Source organism: Dromiciops gliroides, chromosome 1 (genome assembly GCF_019393635.1).
Source record: "Dromiciops gliroides isolate mDroGli1 chromosome 1, mDroGli1.pri, whole genome shotgun sequence".
In the NCBI taxonomy this organism is placed as follows: Eukaryota; Metazoa; Chordata; class Mammalia; order Microbiotheria; family Microbiotheriidae; genus Dromiciops; species Dromiciops gliroides.
In genome coordinates, this window is record NC_057861.1 from 115,770,535 (window position 1) to 115,787,139 (window position 16,605).

Genomic DNA, 16,605 nt, shown 5'->3' on the forward strand with positions numbered 1-16,605 from the left:
GTTATCTTATTTCAAGATGGCACACGGAACCATCAGTGGAACTCTCTGTTTACCTTGATGCCCTTTTGTAAGATTTTGCTAAAATCAGCTATTTCTTTTGGTAGCTATCATGAACAAAAGATAGACCATGGATGGGAATGTTGAGCAGTCAAATTGAAATGAAGACCTCATTTGTTCAGTCAACAAGGTAAGACAACAATAAAACAGAAAAATGAACTATTCTTTCATTAGCAAAATTGTTTATTTCAGGTTACAAATAATTTATTGGGTTTTTGTTTTTTGTTGTTTGTTTTGTTTGTTTTGTTTTGTTTTGTTTTTGGTGTGGCAATGAGGGTTAAGTGACTTGCCCAGGGTGATACAGCTAGTAAGTGTCAAGTACCTGAGGTCGGATTTCAACTCAGGTCCGTCTGAATCCAGGGCCGGTGCTTTATCTACTGCGCCACCTCGCTGCCCCCTACAAATAATTTTCTTAAATTAAGATGTAAAATGGATGTTGTCTTTACCTTATGTTTCTAGATACTTTCTACAGTATAAAAACTGACATTGATTTTGGGAGGGGGCAGAGCCAATATAGAGGAGGAAAGACATTAAATGCACAGAGCTCCTGATACAATTACCCCACAAACAGCAATAAAAGAACCCCTGGAGCAGAAAAAAACACAAAAATGTGGGCTGGGATTATTTTCCAGCTATAGATAGTTTACAGGGGGCTGTGCTGGACTATGAGTAAAGTCCAACCCCGCGATCGTGCCAACAGAGACCCCAGGCACAACTGCACCGGAGGAATTTACCCCAACACCTCTGAATCAGCTACAGTACCAGCTCCAAATTGAATTAGTATCCATGCAAAGTCTAGACAACTAGCAGAACACTCCTCTTCTCACCAGAACATAATACAGGTGGACCAACTTTGGAGGATTTACTAGAGGGTATAATTATAAGTCTCAGAGGATGAGAAGGAATGAAAGAGCTACATCATTGGAGGGAGTATCCATATTGATGCTATCATAGATCTATTGAATTTTCAAATCAACACTTCAACTTATATCTAGCAATTACAGCTGGTGTTTATATAGCACTTTAGAGTTTATAAAAATTTGCTCATATAGTCCTCCATTTGCTTCTCATGGTGGCCCCAATGAAAGCATTCTTTCCCCATTTTTAAGGATTGGGTAACTGATGCTCAGACAGCTTGGGTGCTTTGCCTCATTTAGTTATCAAATAAACTGGAGAGCCTGGATTTAAACCCTGGTCCCTAGAATCTAAGTCCAAGTTCTTTCTACTGTATCATGCTGCTTATAAGGCAGTCGAATTTTCTTGTTGCTTTTTTTTTTTTGTGGGGTGGGGAACAATTTCTGAGTAGGAAGACAACTTAAAAGACTATTTAACCCCTTCTATTATAAATGATGAAACTGAGGTTTGTTTAGAGACAGAGTCTCTTTGAGGGTTACACCCCACTCCGGGGTCTTGATTTAATCAACCTTAAGTAGGTGCTCAATTTCTCAGTCTCACCCAATTCAATCAATTCTAAATCAATTTTCAGGTGTGGCCTCTGCGCATCTGCCAAATCCTGTTATTTTATCACATTTGGGAAGACAGGAGTTCAAATCTTACCTCAGACACTTACCAGCTCTGTGACTCTGGGCAAGTCACTTAACCATCTAGGGCCATCTCCAGTTATTCTGATCTATACCTTGCTGGACCCAGATAGCTCTCTCTCTGGAGGAGAGACTGAGGTTGATAACTTTGCACAGCCCTCCCTCACTTAAATCCAATTCACTACAAGTCATGACATCACCCCAATGTCCTCTTCAAGAATGAAGGACAAACAATAACAACAACAATGAACTCCTCTCAAATTGGATCAGTAAGGGGGGAGCATTATTGGTTAACCAAAGAAGCTATCCTTGCTCTAGTAAAAGAAATTCCAGTAATTGTCCAGAAAAATGGTAAAGCAGTTAGAGAAATTCCTAAGAGAGGATCACGCAATGCTTTTGGAGGGGGTGGGGCTCACTCTTTCTACTTCCATTGATCGTGTTGGAGAGATTGGACAATACTTCTAGCACTACAGTCAAGAGCAGAGAGATACATACTGAATATAAACATGTACAAAGAGAAATATAGAAAGGTGGCTGTTTGAGGAAAGAAGCAGCTTTAAATAGCACTTGTACTAGAGAAGAAAGCTAGCTATGAACTCAAAAAAGGACTTTCAGTTGCAAAAAGTTACGAGTTTTTCACTATAGGTATTATCTTACCACCATTATACTGGAGATTTTAGCTCATACTCCTTCCTTGAAAGTGTATGCCCATTTGGAACTATACGCAAAGGGCTATAGAACTGTGCATACCCTTTGGTCCAGCAATACCACTGCTGGGTTTATATCCCAATAATATCTCCCAAAAGAGAAAAAGGCTTATTTGTACAAAAATATTTATAGCAGCTTTTTTTGTGGTAGCTAAGAATTGGAAATCAAAGGAATGCCCACCAATTGGGGGATGGCTAAACAAGCTGTGGTATATGATGGTGAGGGGATATTATTGTGCTGTAAGAAAAGACAAGCAGGATTATTTCAGAAAGGCCTGGAAAGTCTTGTATGAACTGATGTATAGTGAAGTGAGAAGAACCAAGAGAACACTGTGCACAGAGACAGCAATATTGTTTGATGAAAAACTGTGAATGATTTAACTATTCTTAACTATACAATGATACAAGACAATCACAAAGGACTAATGATGAAATATACTGTTCACCTGCACAGAAAGAACTGATATTAATTGAATACAGATCGAAGTATGATATTTTTCACTTTCTTTAATTTCCCCCATTTATTCAAGTTTTCTTGTAGAAAATGACTAATATGGTAATGTTTTATATAATTCTACATGTATAACCCATATCTGATTGCTTACTACCTCAGAGAGGGAGGAAGGAAGGAAGGGAAGAAGGCATAGAAATTGGAACTCAAAACTATAAATAAAAATGTTTATTATTATTTTAAAAAGAAAGTGTATCCCCCCAGGCTTTGGGGGGATCTTTTTAAATACCAACTGTCCTTATCATCCCACTTCACCTGACCCATCTACTGAAGAACCAGAAAAGAAAGTTCTTACTACCAGAGTCCTTGATAATATTAAATGACTCAACATCAGATATGGATATGGTTTTATCAATGGAAATTACACTACAGAAGATGCATTACCATCTCTCTTACCATTGATGTCTAGCTACCAGTGATTCTTTCCATCTGCCTTGTCTCCCCTTTTAAAAGAATATAAGTTGGGGCAGCTAGGTGGCGCAGTGGATGGAGCACCGGCCCTGGAGTCAGGAGGACCTGAGTTCAAATCCGGCCTCAGACACTTAACACACACTTACTAGCTGTGTGACCCTGGGCAAGTCACTTAACCCCAATTGCCTCACTAAAAAAAAAAAAATAAAAAAATAAGTTGCTTGAGAGACAGAACTGTCTTGTTTTTTCTTTATATATCTCCAAAACTTAGCACAATGCTTTGCATATAGTGTATAATAAAAACTTTTTCATTCAGTCATTCACTCATATTCACTCATTCATTCCTAAACATAATTTCACCATTCCCTCTATTAATTCAAAACAAACTCTAACAACAGAAACTTCATTGTACACCAAAACCACCTCCTCCCTTCTTGTCACATTCCATACCCAATTCTCTTATGAAATAGTCTAAAACAGTCTCACAATACTCCAACACTGTTCCTTTGAGAATAATATTGGACCTGAGTTTTTACCTAAGTAACTTTTGTAGGAAATTGTGCTTCTTCAGTGTATGCCACTTGGATAACATCATGTATGTTGGAGAAGATTATTTTTTTCCTGATTTTTCGTTCTCAATGACAACACGCTATAAATAGCATGGTTATAACCCACAGTTCTTTATATAAAGTATGCACTTTTACTTCCTGATCTGAGGAAATAGGTAATATGTTACCAAGAATGTGGTCCAACTAGTCTTGGATATATATTTTTTCTTTTTTTTTTTCCTTGAAAGGAATAGAAAACAAATCTGATTTGTTTTTTCTGTTTGCTATTTAAAATATTTGTGACACATCATTTCAATTAAAAAAATTGTCACCCCATTCTCCCCATATTGGGGATAGATAGATAGATAGATAGATAGATAGATAGATAGATAGATAGATAGATATAGATATGTGTGCGTCTATGTCTATGTCTCTCTCTCTCTCTATATATATATATATGAGTCTATGTGTATGTGTGCGTCTGTGTGTCTATATGTATATGCACACATATAAACATACACATATGTTTATATACACATACATGTGTATGTATGTGTATATATGTGTGTACATATATTAGCAAAAGTTGGGAGGGAAAGAGGATTTAAATGTTGGCTATGTTATAGTGACATATCTCAGATTAATTTTTTTATATAGTTGAGGAAGTAGTTTTATTGTCAGACTCCTGGTTTCCAGGTAGTGTAACATTTTGTGTCATTTCATTCAAATTTAAATTCAAGTTTGAATATAAATTTCTCTTGTATACCCTTTTTTCAAAGACAAAATTGTTATCTTTTGATGAAATATTTCTAATTTTCCAACTTTTCTTAAGTTTCCAAGTAAATTTGGGAGTCAGGGAATGCATAAGAGGAAAGGTAGCTTTTAGATTTTAGCAATTGCTACTTCCTTTGCAGACACTCATAAATCAACTGCCACTGCCACAATTATTGAGTGTCCATTGTTGTGTACATGGCTATAAACTGATGAGGTACAACAGTATAAGACAGGTACCTTCCCTAAAGGTTCTTATCATTCATTATCAAAACAAGACTTTTATGTTAAAAGTATTTTCTAGGTTATTTTGAGACATTAAATTCTTTTATGTTAACTTTATTAAACAATATGTATCTCAGCAATATAATTAATCATTTAAAAATACAGTGTCCGTTTTAAATTCTTCACACAACACATTTTTTTCAATAAATATTCCCTATTCATAATAAAAAAAATAACTGATATTAATATTACCAGGCAATGTCAATAGCTGTCCTATCTTATCAAGGCAGGGCATTTCTTTCTTCCTTTCTTTCTCTCTCTCTTTCTTTTTTTTTCTTTTCTTCTAATTCTTCTTCTTCTTTCTCCTCCTCCTCCTCTTCCTCCTCCTCCTCCTGCTCCTCCTCCTCCTCCTTCTTGTAGCAAAATGTTGTAGTATATTTTACCATTTCTCTTTGGTGGTACAGATGTGGCTTAATGACTGATTTTTAATTGGGAGCAACCGAACTGTATAGCAATAAATTATGTTGAAATAAATGTAGCGTATCATAGTATACACATCCTTTGCTGTTTTTTTCTGTAAATTTACTCCTCTACACCATTTGCCCTTCTTTTAAATAAGAAGAAAAAGAAAACCCTCCAATTCATAGCTGCATATTCAGAAATAACAAGTTCCCACATCTTATGTATGAAAATATATGTCTCTTTTAGCATTTTAAATTCGTTGGCTCTCCAGGAGGAGAGGGGTGACATGTTTAATTTTTATTCTTTGGGACTCATGGGTCTTCATTACATTGATCAGGGTTCTAAGTCTTTCAAAATTGTTTTTCCTCTATCATGGTATAAATTGATCACCTAGTTTTGCCCACTTTGTCCTCTATCATTTCATAGAGGTCTTCCAAGTTTCCTCCAAAAATTTTGTTTAATACTTTCTTATCATGTGGTAATATTCCATCATATTCATATAACACAATCTGTTTAGCCATTACCCAGTTGTATGACACTCCTAGAGTTTCTAATTTGGGGCTATCATGAAAAGAGTTGCTATAAGTATTTTTGACCATATGGATCCTTTTTCTTTTCCCTTAATTTCTTTGGGATATAAACCTAGTAATGGTATATTTGGATCAAAAGGTATACATAGTTTTTAAAAATTTCCAGAGATTGTTCCAAATTGCTTTCCAGAATGCCTTCACCAATTCACAGCTTTACTCACAGTCCATTGGGATCCCTGTTTTCCCAGCTCCTCCAATAGTCATCATTTTCCTCTTTTCTCATTTTTGCTAATCTGGTAGATATGAGGTAGAATCTCTAAGTTGTTTTAATTTACATTTTAAAAATTAATAGTGATTTAGACATTTTTATATGATTCTTAATGACTTGATTTCCTTCCTTTGAAAACTGCCTATTTATATGCTTTCACCATTTATTTATTGGAGAATGACTCAAATTCAATAGATTCCATTTATTTTAATTATAAATTTGAAGCAGTTTGCTTTACAAACAAGAAACAAATAGTAGGTCAAGACATGGCCTGTTATACACAAATGGGAACCCCAATTAAAGGCAGGTCCTCAGAGAAAGAATCATGGAATGTCTGAGTTAGCTGGGACCTCAATGATTATCTTGTTGATGCTGAATCTGAACAATAATTCCCTTTCTAATTTTCCTAAAAAGAGGTCATCCAGCCTGCCTTTGAATACTTTCATATCTTCTAAGGCAGCCCACTTTACTTTGAAAAAGCTCTGTCATCAAATTTTGCTTTTTTTTTTTTTTAAAGTCAAAGTTAAATCCCCACAACTTCCTCCTTTGCATAAAGGCAGAAATAAAATAATAACTGAGTACTTTGACTTTTTCTCCATTATTGATTATTGTCATGCCATCCACACCAAGCAGAAGCTCCTTGTTTCCAACACAGTTAAAAACAAACAAACAAACCAACGTTTTGTTGTACTTTTCGTTCACCACAAGCCTCAGCTTCTTTGATTCTGCCACCATTATTACTGAATACTACTATTCTGGTGTATGTCTTTTATTACCTGCCATTTCTCTTGTCTTCTATCCATGTTTTTTAATCTAAGAGGTCACCATGTTTCCCATTCATTTCTGTTACTTTCTTTAGACTGTTCACAAAGTTTTGTGAGTCAGAATCACAGCTGGGAAGGGAATGGACCATGAATGGTCTGGGACTTGTCCCATAATGGAGATCCCAGAGGGGATTCACCAAGAGGAGAAGGGGGCTGGCATGGGAGAGTGAAGGTCCATGGGGAGAAGGCAGTTGAGTCATGCTGGCAAGATCCAGAGAGTAAATATCACATCTGGAAGGGGAATGATAGCCATATCACATCATTTCCATATCACAAATCCAACACATGTCTTGCTTCTAACACATGCTGGCTGTGTGGTGGTGGGCAAATCACTTAACTTTTCAGTACTCTAGACAATTCTTTAAGAATATAAACTGCAGAGAGTATGGCAACCTGCAATCATAGCTGGAAGTTCCTTCTTCAATAGCTCCTTATATCAATGACATCAGAGGCCCAGTCTCAATTTCTCTATGGCATAATTGATTCTGATTGGCCTAGACTTAGCTTTACCCTATGGAGGTTTTCTGTGCACCAACAATCTTTGATGAATTTTATACCATCCTTTATTCTATGTGAACATTTCTAACCAATGAATTCAAAATGAACAATAAAGCTCTGGTCAAAAATCAATATTTAATTAATATACTTAGGATAGAATCTCAAAAAAAGAAGTAATTAAAATTGCCATTTTCCCCATAGACAATACCATCTGTCTTCTAGTAGAACCCTTTGGTTCAGAGCTATAAAATTTCAGTTATAGAAGATTTTTTTCCTTTATATATTTGTGAAGTTTCTAGATGCATAGCTCTAACTTCCAAACATTCTACAGGTATTATGGAACCTAGTACATTCACATATATTCACAAGTATTGATGATGGTGATTAGAAAGTCATATGGATACATTGAGTCACAAAGTATAACCTAGCTTGTGAAATGGTGGGATCCATAGCAATCAATCAATCAATCAATCAACAGTCATTTATTAAGGATTTCCTATGTGGTAAGCACAATGTTAAGTGCTAGAGATACAAAGAAAAAACAAAAATATTCCCTGCCTTCAAGAAGCTTACATTCTAAGGAAGAGACAACATACACACAGATACATATACACATTTATAAATATATGTATATGTAGTGTGAGTTTCTAGTAAGGCCTGGAACATTCTGCATTAGACTCCCCCAATTGGTGGAATTTTAAGCATTCTTAGCTCTTTAAGGAATTCTTGGGGGCAGCTAGGTGGTACAGTAGATAAAGCACTGGCCCTGGATTCAGGAAAACCTGGGTTAAAATCCAGTCTCAGACACTTGACACTAGCTGTGTGACTCTGGGCAAGTCACTTAACCCTCATTGCCCTGAAAAAAAAAAAGGAATTCTTTTCAGGGAGTGGACTAGTATGAAATTCCTCCAAATAACTTCTCCCTGACAATTCTTCAAGCATTTCTATGTAGTCAAAATTCTCAGATTGGACTGGAAAAATTCTGAGTTCTCTCAAGCCTTTCATTTTGGGGCTCAGTAGTCTTGGAATCTCATTCTCATGGTCTGTGTCTACTAATATTAGGAGAATTTTATACTTTTCAATATCACTCAGTTGCCTTAGTGTCAGCCTTTTATAGAAAATTCTCCATGTGTCTAGATTAGATTCCCCAAAGAATCTAGTACCATGGAAATCTCCTTGAAGAAAGAATATTTCTTCTCTCCTATGATCTTGAACTAATTCAAGCTGTTCTTAGCATTTTTTCTCACCAGTTAGGGGAGTCTCATGCAAAATGTCTCAGCTTTGGCTAGAAACCTAGGTTTCATGAAAACCAGGTCATACGAGATAAACATAGATTAGATGGAAGCTAACTTTAGAGGGGGATGCTATTAGCAATTGGAGCGATGAGGAATATACTCCAGAAGGAGGTGGTGCTTAATTTCAGTCTTAAAGGAAGCCAGAGATGCTAAGAGTCAGAAACTTGCAGCAAGAGCATCTAAGGAATGGGGAATAGCACATGCAAAGACATGGAGATAAAAAATGGAGCATTTTGTTATAGAAATGACAAGTAGTCCAGTATGACTAGGTCACAGAGACTGTGAAGCGGAGTAGAATAGAAAAAGAATGGAACGGTAGGAAAGGGTCAAGTTTTGAATTGATTTAAATAATAAACAAAAGGCTTTGATTCTGGAGATAAAAGAAAGCCACTAAAATTTATTTAGTTGGGGTAGAAGGTGACTTGGTTAAACCTACACTTTAAAAAAAATCACAGGCATTTGTGGAGGATAGATTGAAGTGGGAAGAAACGTGAGGCATGGAGACCAAATTGAAAACTATTGCAATAGTCGATGCAATTCCATTGAGAAATTACATGATCTGGCAAATGTATATATGAGGAAGGTGAGAGAGAGGGGTTGAGGATGACATGAAGTTTGGTGGGATCAGTTTGCTGGAGAAGTTAGGATATCTACAAAGAATTTGATCATTCACAGAAAAGGGTGACTTCATTATCAGCCACTGGAGCGAAGGGAGACTATAGTGGGGAATGGTGGCAAAGACATCTAGGTGAGTTGTTAGAGGGAAGTCCACAACTGAGACAGTAGCATGAATGGCTGGAAGAGAAAAGAAAAGGTCCAGAATAGATGCTGCAGTGAGTGGGGGAAAAAACCAAAAACAACAATTAGGCAGAAACAGTAGGATCACCTTGCTTTAGTGAAGGCCCAGTTGTGATATCTAGTATAAATGTATAGCAGACCCAGTTGGCAATGCATGGTAATTTCTCCTAGTTGTACTCAGTAGAGTGTGAGTAGGAGGGAAGGAAGTGAATAGTGGGAGTAATCCAGAGCTGGGGTTTGACAACTCCTGCACAAGGAAACAAGGAAGAGAAAAGAGATTGATCAGGCCTTCCACACCACAAAAACAGAGTTTATGGGAAAGGGATATTGATCAGACTATTCTAAACAACCAGTTAAATTAGTCTATCATCATGTATATCTTAGATTCTGCAGATATTCAACTATTTGGGTGCAGAACAGAGGAGACAGAAATGGATATTAATTATAACTTTCTAACCTTTTGAATGATCCCTTTGTCTGATAACAGACATTTTCTCCATCCTCATATAGGACTTTGTTTTGTGACTATACAATGCAGCTCAATATTGTCTATTATAGACTTGGTTTCAGAAGGGAACATAGGTTTGGGATCATAAATTTAGAGCTGGAAGGAATCTCAGCCACCATCCAGGCCAACCTCTTCATTTTATAAATGAGCAAACAAAGGCCCAGAGATGTTTAGTGATTTGTCTAAAGTCACACAGGTAGAACGTGTTGGAACCAGGATTCAAACCAGGTTCTCTGACTCCAAATCCAGCTCTCTTTCCATACTGCCTCAGTCAGTTCATTCCAATCAGATGAGATTTAAGGAGGTCTCATCATCCTCATTGAAGTTGGTGTCTGAACTCCCAGTGGATTTTAACTTCCACAAGCACAAGGATTGTTTGATATAAAATCCGTAACATTTCTATTGATCTCTATAACATTATCTCCACAACAAGAACTCCACAACATTAGCACAATAATGGGTACACAGTAGATAATTGAATAAAATAATAATTTAAACATTTCAAGTATTTTTATAGAAATACTTTTATAACTGGGTGTCTCAATATCAAAGTTTTAGTGTTCAAATATTTTAAAAATATTCTTATAAAATGTAAATAATACTAGACTTGACCCAGTTCCAACATTTACAGTGCTACACCTCTGTGAGTTTAGGGAAATGATGTATCTTTGGACCACAGTTTCCTTATCTGTAAAATGGGGGTGGAGAGGTTGGACAAGATGACGTTTGAAATCTCTTTCAGATGTTAATCTATGATTCTTTTTCTTTTATATTTTGGTAATCTTCCTATACAACCTTAACATGGCTCCCACAAACTAACTTGCTATTTTAAAAAGCACAGGCTTATTCCTACTTCTGGGTGCAGAGCCAAGATGGTGGAGGAAAGGCAGTGACTTCCCAGAGCTCTTCCCCCAAACCCCTCCAAATTCCTTTAAATAATGTCATAAGACAATTCCAGGAGCAGCAGATCCCACAAAAGGATGGAGTGAGATAATTTTCTAGCAAAAGATGGCTTAGAAGGTTGGTGGGAAAGATCTGTTGTGATGGGATGAGAGTGGAGCACAACTCTGCAGCTGCACTGTGCAGATCCAGCCCCAGCCAGGCTACTCCAGAGGAGCCTCTCAGTTGTGGCTGTGGCTGCTTCTGAAACCAGCCCACAGATGGTGAGAGTGTCAAGCAGTTGGCTAGGGGGAGATTACAGGGGTCTCTGCTGGTGCTGACATGGAACTCTGTTGTTTTGCCCAAGTTAGGATGCAGGTCTAAGTCTTGAGTGATGGTCCAGGCGGGAGAGGAGCTTAGGCATGCCAGAGTTTGCAAACACAGTAGAACAGGATTCTTTTATGGGCCAGAGGTCAAACAGGTCTGTGGTTGCTTGCAGACCAGAGCACAAGCCAGGGGAGTGGGGAATGTGCCTCTTCTTAAATTGTACCATCTGTGACCCCCTGAAGCTTGTGATTGTGCCCTGGGAGCAGTGCCCCACTTTAAGAAGGAGTTAAAAGTCAAGAAACAGGCTGGCAGGATAAATAGAGAGAAAAAAGATTCTGACCCTAGAAAGTTTCTTTGGTGACAAAGAAGATCAAAATACACCCTCAGAGGGAGAAAGCAAAGTCAAAGCTCCTACATCTAAAGTTTCCAGGAAAAATATGAATTGGTCTCAGGCCATGGAAGCACTCAAAAAGGCCTTTGAAAATAAGTAAGAGAAGTAGAGGAAATAATGGAAAGAGAAATGAGAGTGATGCAGGAAAACCATGAAAAATGTCAACAGCTTGAAAAGCTAAATGGAAAAGGAGATATAAAAGCTCTCTGAAGAAAATAATTGCTTAAAAATTAGAACTGACGGGGCAGCTAGGTGGTGCAGTGGATAGAGCACTGGCCCTGCATTCAGGAATACCTGAGTACTGTATCTGGCCTCAGACATTTAATACTTACTAGCTGTGTGACTCTGGGCAAGTCACTTAACCCTAATTGCCTCACTAAAAAATAGAAAAAATTAGGATTGAGCAAATGGAAGCTAATGCCTTTATGAGAAATCAAGACACAATAAAGCAAAACCAAAAGAATGAAAAAATAGAGGGCAATGTGAACTATCTCTTTGGAAAAACAGCTGGCCTGGAAAATAGATCTAGGAGAGATAATTTGCAAATTATTAGGCTACCTGAAAGCCATGATCAAAAAAAGAGCTTAGACAGCCATCATCTTCTAAGAAATTGTCAGGGAAAATTGCCCTGATTTTTTAGAAACAGAATGTAAGATAGAAAAGGAAAACATCCAGGAATATTTATAGCCAAGTTCTAGAGCTCCCAGATCAAGGATAAAATATTGCAAGCAGCCAGAAAGAAACAATTCAGGTATGGTGGAGCCACAGTCAGGATAACCCAAGATCTAGCAGCTTTAATGTTAAAGGATTGGAGGGCTTGGAATATGATATCCCAGAGGTCAAATGAGTTGGGATTACAACCACAAATCACCTACCCAGCAAATCTGAGTTTAATGTTTCAGGGGAAAAAAATGAGAATTCACTGAGAGAGAGGACTTTCAGGCATTTGTGATTAAAAGACCTGAGCTGAATAGAAAACTTGACTTTCAAATACAAGACCTTAGCTAAACATAAAAAGGTAAACAGGGAAAAGAAAGCATAAGGGATATTAAAAGTTTAAACTGTTTACACTCCTACATGAGAAGATGATACTTGTAACTCACAAGAACTTTCTCATTATTAGGGCAGCTGAATGGAGTATATTTAGACAGAGGGCACAGGTGTGAGTTGAATATGAAAAGATGCTATCTTTTAAAAAATACAATTAAGGTGTGAGAGGAATGCACTCAGAGAAATGGAAAGGGAGAGTTGGAATGGGGTAAAAGAAGAAAGAAAAAGCTTATGGAGTTTAGGGGAAGATGGGGGAGGTACAGGAGAGTGAGCAAGTGTTACTCTCATCAGCATTGGCTCAAAGAGGGTATAATACACACATTCAATTGGGTATAGTAATCTATCTTACCCTGCAGGGAAGTGGTAGGGGAAGGGGAAGGACATGGGGGGTTGAAAGAATTTAGGGTAGGTTGGGGGAGGGGACAGTCAGAAGCAAATCTCTTTTGAGGAGGGATAGGGTGAAAGAAGATTAAAAAGAGAGTAAATATCATGGGGAGAGAATAGGATGGAGGGAAACAGCAATAGCAACTGTGAAAAAAATTAAAACAGAGGTAAGAGCAATGTAAAATGATGATGATGATGACGATGACGATAAAACATATGGTTCTTAATTTGCTTGGCTATTGTGAAGAAAATTCTTTGGCAGGTATAAGGTACTATATAAATGTTATCTATTATTGCTGTAATAATCAACATCATGAGTTTATTGTAAGGGAATCTTTCTTTACAGTACTATATAAATGTAGTTTACTATTTAAAAAAATGACGAGCAAGATACTATCAGAAAAACCTGGAAAGACTTACATGAGCTGATGCAAAGTAAAATGTACTGTATACAAATTAACAGCAATATTATAAGATGATCTGCTATGAATTACTTAGTTATTTTCAGCAATACAATGATTCAAGACAACACTGAAGGACTTATGAAAAATGCAATCCATCTACAGAGAAAGAACTGATGGTATCTGAATACAGACTGAAGCATAATTTTTTTTGTTAAATCCTTTTTCTAAAGTATTTTATCTGTTTTCTTTCACCACCTGACTAATGTGGAAGTGTTTTGCATGTCTACACATGTATAACTTATATTAAATTGTTTGAGTTCTTAAGGGGAGGTGGGGAGGGAGGGAGGAAGAGAATTTGGAACACAAAGTTTTAAAAATTGATGTTAAAATTTGTTAAAATTCTAAACAAACAAACAAATAAAAAGCAGTTAAGCAAAACAATTTAACACATTGGCTTGGTCCAAAAGCAGAGGCCTCGACTCTCACCTGTAATCTGATACTTCTCCATTTAGGGGAGAATGTTTCTCCTCAATCAGGTCAAAGCAAAGACACTTGGTAAGGAATTAATAGGAAATTCATATTCAGGAGAATGAGTCAATTTTGAAGTGCATCTGGGGGGGGTAAATTCATCTTTAAAGGGGAAAGTGTCACCTTGAGCAACAAGGGAATATAAGGGGGGGAAAGGTTAAAATTACAAATAATCATTTCTTTCTTTCTTTGGATTACATTTATTAAAATAAATAACGGAGACTATATTTTCACATTTGAAATATTCCTTTAAAATGCTTCTTATTTGTAGTCACATGAAAAAATGTTCTAAATCACCATTGATTAAAGAAATGCAAATTAAAACAGCTCTGAGGTAGTACTTCACAGCTTATCAGATCAGCTAATATGACAAAAATTGAAATAATAAATATTGAAGGGGATATGGGAAAACTGGGACACTAATGCACTTTTGGTAGAGTTGTGAATTGATGTAATTATTCTGGAGAGTAATTTGAAACTATGAGCAAAGGCCTAAAAAACTGTGCATACCTTTTTATCCACCAATACCACTTCTAGGTCTGTATCCTAAAGAGATTTTTTTAAAAAAGGACCTATTTGTATAAAAAAACATTTGTAGCAGTTCTTTTTGTGGTGGCTAAGAGGTGGAAATCAAGGGGATGTACATCAGTTGGGGAACGGTTGACCAAGCTGTGGTGCAGTGGATAAAGCACGGGCCTTGGATTCAGGAGTACTTGAGTTCAAATCCAACCTCAGACACTTGACACTTACTAGCTGTGTGACATTGGGCAAGTCACTTAACCCTCATTGCCCCACAAAAATTTTTAAAAATGTAATGGAATATTAATGTTCTATAAGAAGTGAAAATGTGTATACTGTAAGAGCAATGATGTTTAATGAAGAATTGTGAATGACTTAGTTATTCTTAGCAATACAATAATCCAAGATGATCCCAAAGAACTCATGATGAAACATACTATCTGCCTTCAGAGAAAGAACTGGTGTTGTCTGAATATAGACTGGAGCATACTATCTTTCACTTTCCTTTTTTGTCGTTATTCTAGTCTTCTTGTACAAAATGACTAACAGAAATGTTTTACATGATTGCACATGTATAACCTATATCAGATTACTTATCATCTCATGGAGGGGAGTACGAAGAAAGAGAGGGAAGGATAAAATTGGAACTCAAAACTTTAAAAACATATTAAAATTGTTTTAACATAAATTGGAGAAAAAATAAAATATTATTTTGAAATGCTTCTATATTTCTTTATATCACTTATCCAGAGGTTAGACTTCAGAAAATTCCACTATTCAAGAACAGTAGATAACCCAGAAGAAAGGGGAAAAAGTTCTTTAAGTAATGAAAACAGCTGTCATGAAACCTGTATACTTCAAATCCATATACTATCAATGAGAAAGGGTCCTCGTTCCCTCACTCAGACCACACTGATACCTATTTGATTCACAATTCTAATAAATTTAGACATGAGGCTTCCCTGACCAAAGAAGATTAAAAATAGCAAAACTGGGATAGAGTATATATGCTGCTAGATATAGCTTCATTGATGGTGAGAAGAGACAAATTGGAAGAGAGGAAAGTGAAGAAAATTGTAAAACTCAAATACTATAAAGGCATGATTATCTGGGATTATTTAGTGTTGGAGAAGATTGGATAGCTCAAAATACCTCCCTGCTCCCTAGAAGCACCACTGTATTATAGTGCCTTATAACAATCTATGTTGATACTAATTGCTTTGGAAGGGAGGTGTGACTAGAGTGTTGCCCTATAAACCAAGTTCAAATCCTACCTCAGACATATATACTGGTTGTACAACCATGTGCAGGCCACTTAATCTCTTAGTCCTTTAGTCCAAAGCTTCTTAAACTGTGGATCAGTAACCCACATGGGTTTGTAAAACTGAATATGGGATAAGAAAAATTTGGCAACAGTAACCTGTTATCCATACCTATTTCATATACACATATACCCAGGGTCATATAAAAATGTCTCAGGTGAAAAGGGGTTGCAAATGGAAAAAAATAATAAGTCCTGCTCTAGGCAACTATCTAAAGCCATATGATAAAGAGACAGTGCTTACTTGCAGTGGTAGAGGGAGTTTCTTCATCCAGTTTCCTCCCAATAAAATCACAGGTCTAGTACTGATGCTTATGCCTATAACTACTTGTTACTATTGTTTAGTTAGTCCTAAATGATTCTTCATGACCACATTTGAGGTTTTCTTGGCAGAGATACTGGAGTTGTTGGCATTGCTTTCTCCAGCTTAATTTACAGATAAGAAAACTGAGGCAAACAGGGTTAAAGGACTTTCTTAGGGTCACACAGCTAGTGTCTGAGGTCAGATTTGAGATCAGGAAAATGAGTCTCCCTGACTCCAGTAGGGCACTCTATCCATGGAGTAACCTATCTTGCCTTACCCCTACTATAGACACAAAATTGATGATCATTCCAAGGACACTAGAGAGACACATAAAAAAGGGTGAATGAATCAATGGCATTTGAGGCTTACTATGTGCCAAGCTCAATGATTAAGAACTGAGGATACAAATACTAAATCAAGATAATCTCTGCTCTTAAAAAGTTTACTTTCTAGTGAAGAAAACATGACAATGTTTAGAGAGTAGTGGCAATGGAACAGCTTCCTGTTTTGTGAAGCCATAGAAAAGATGAATAGAGTGATGGGC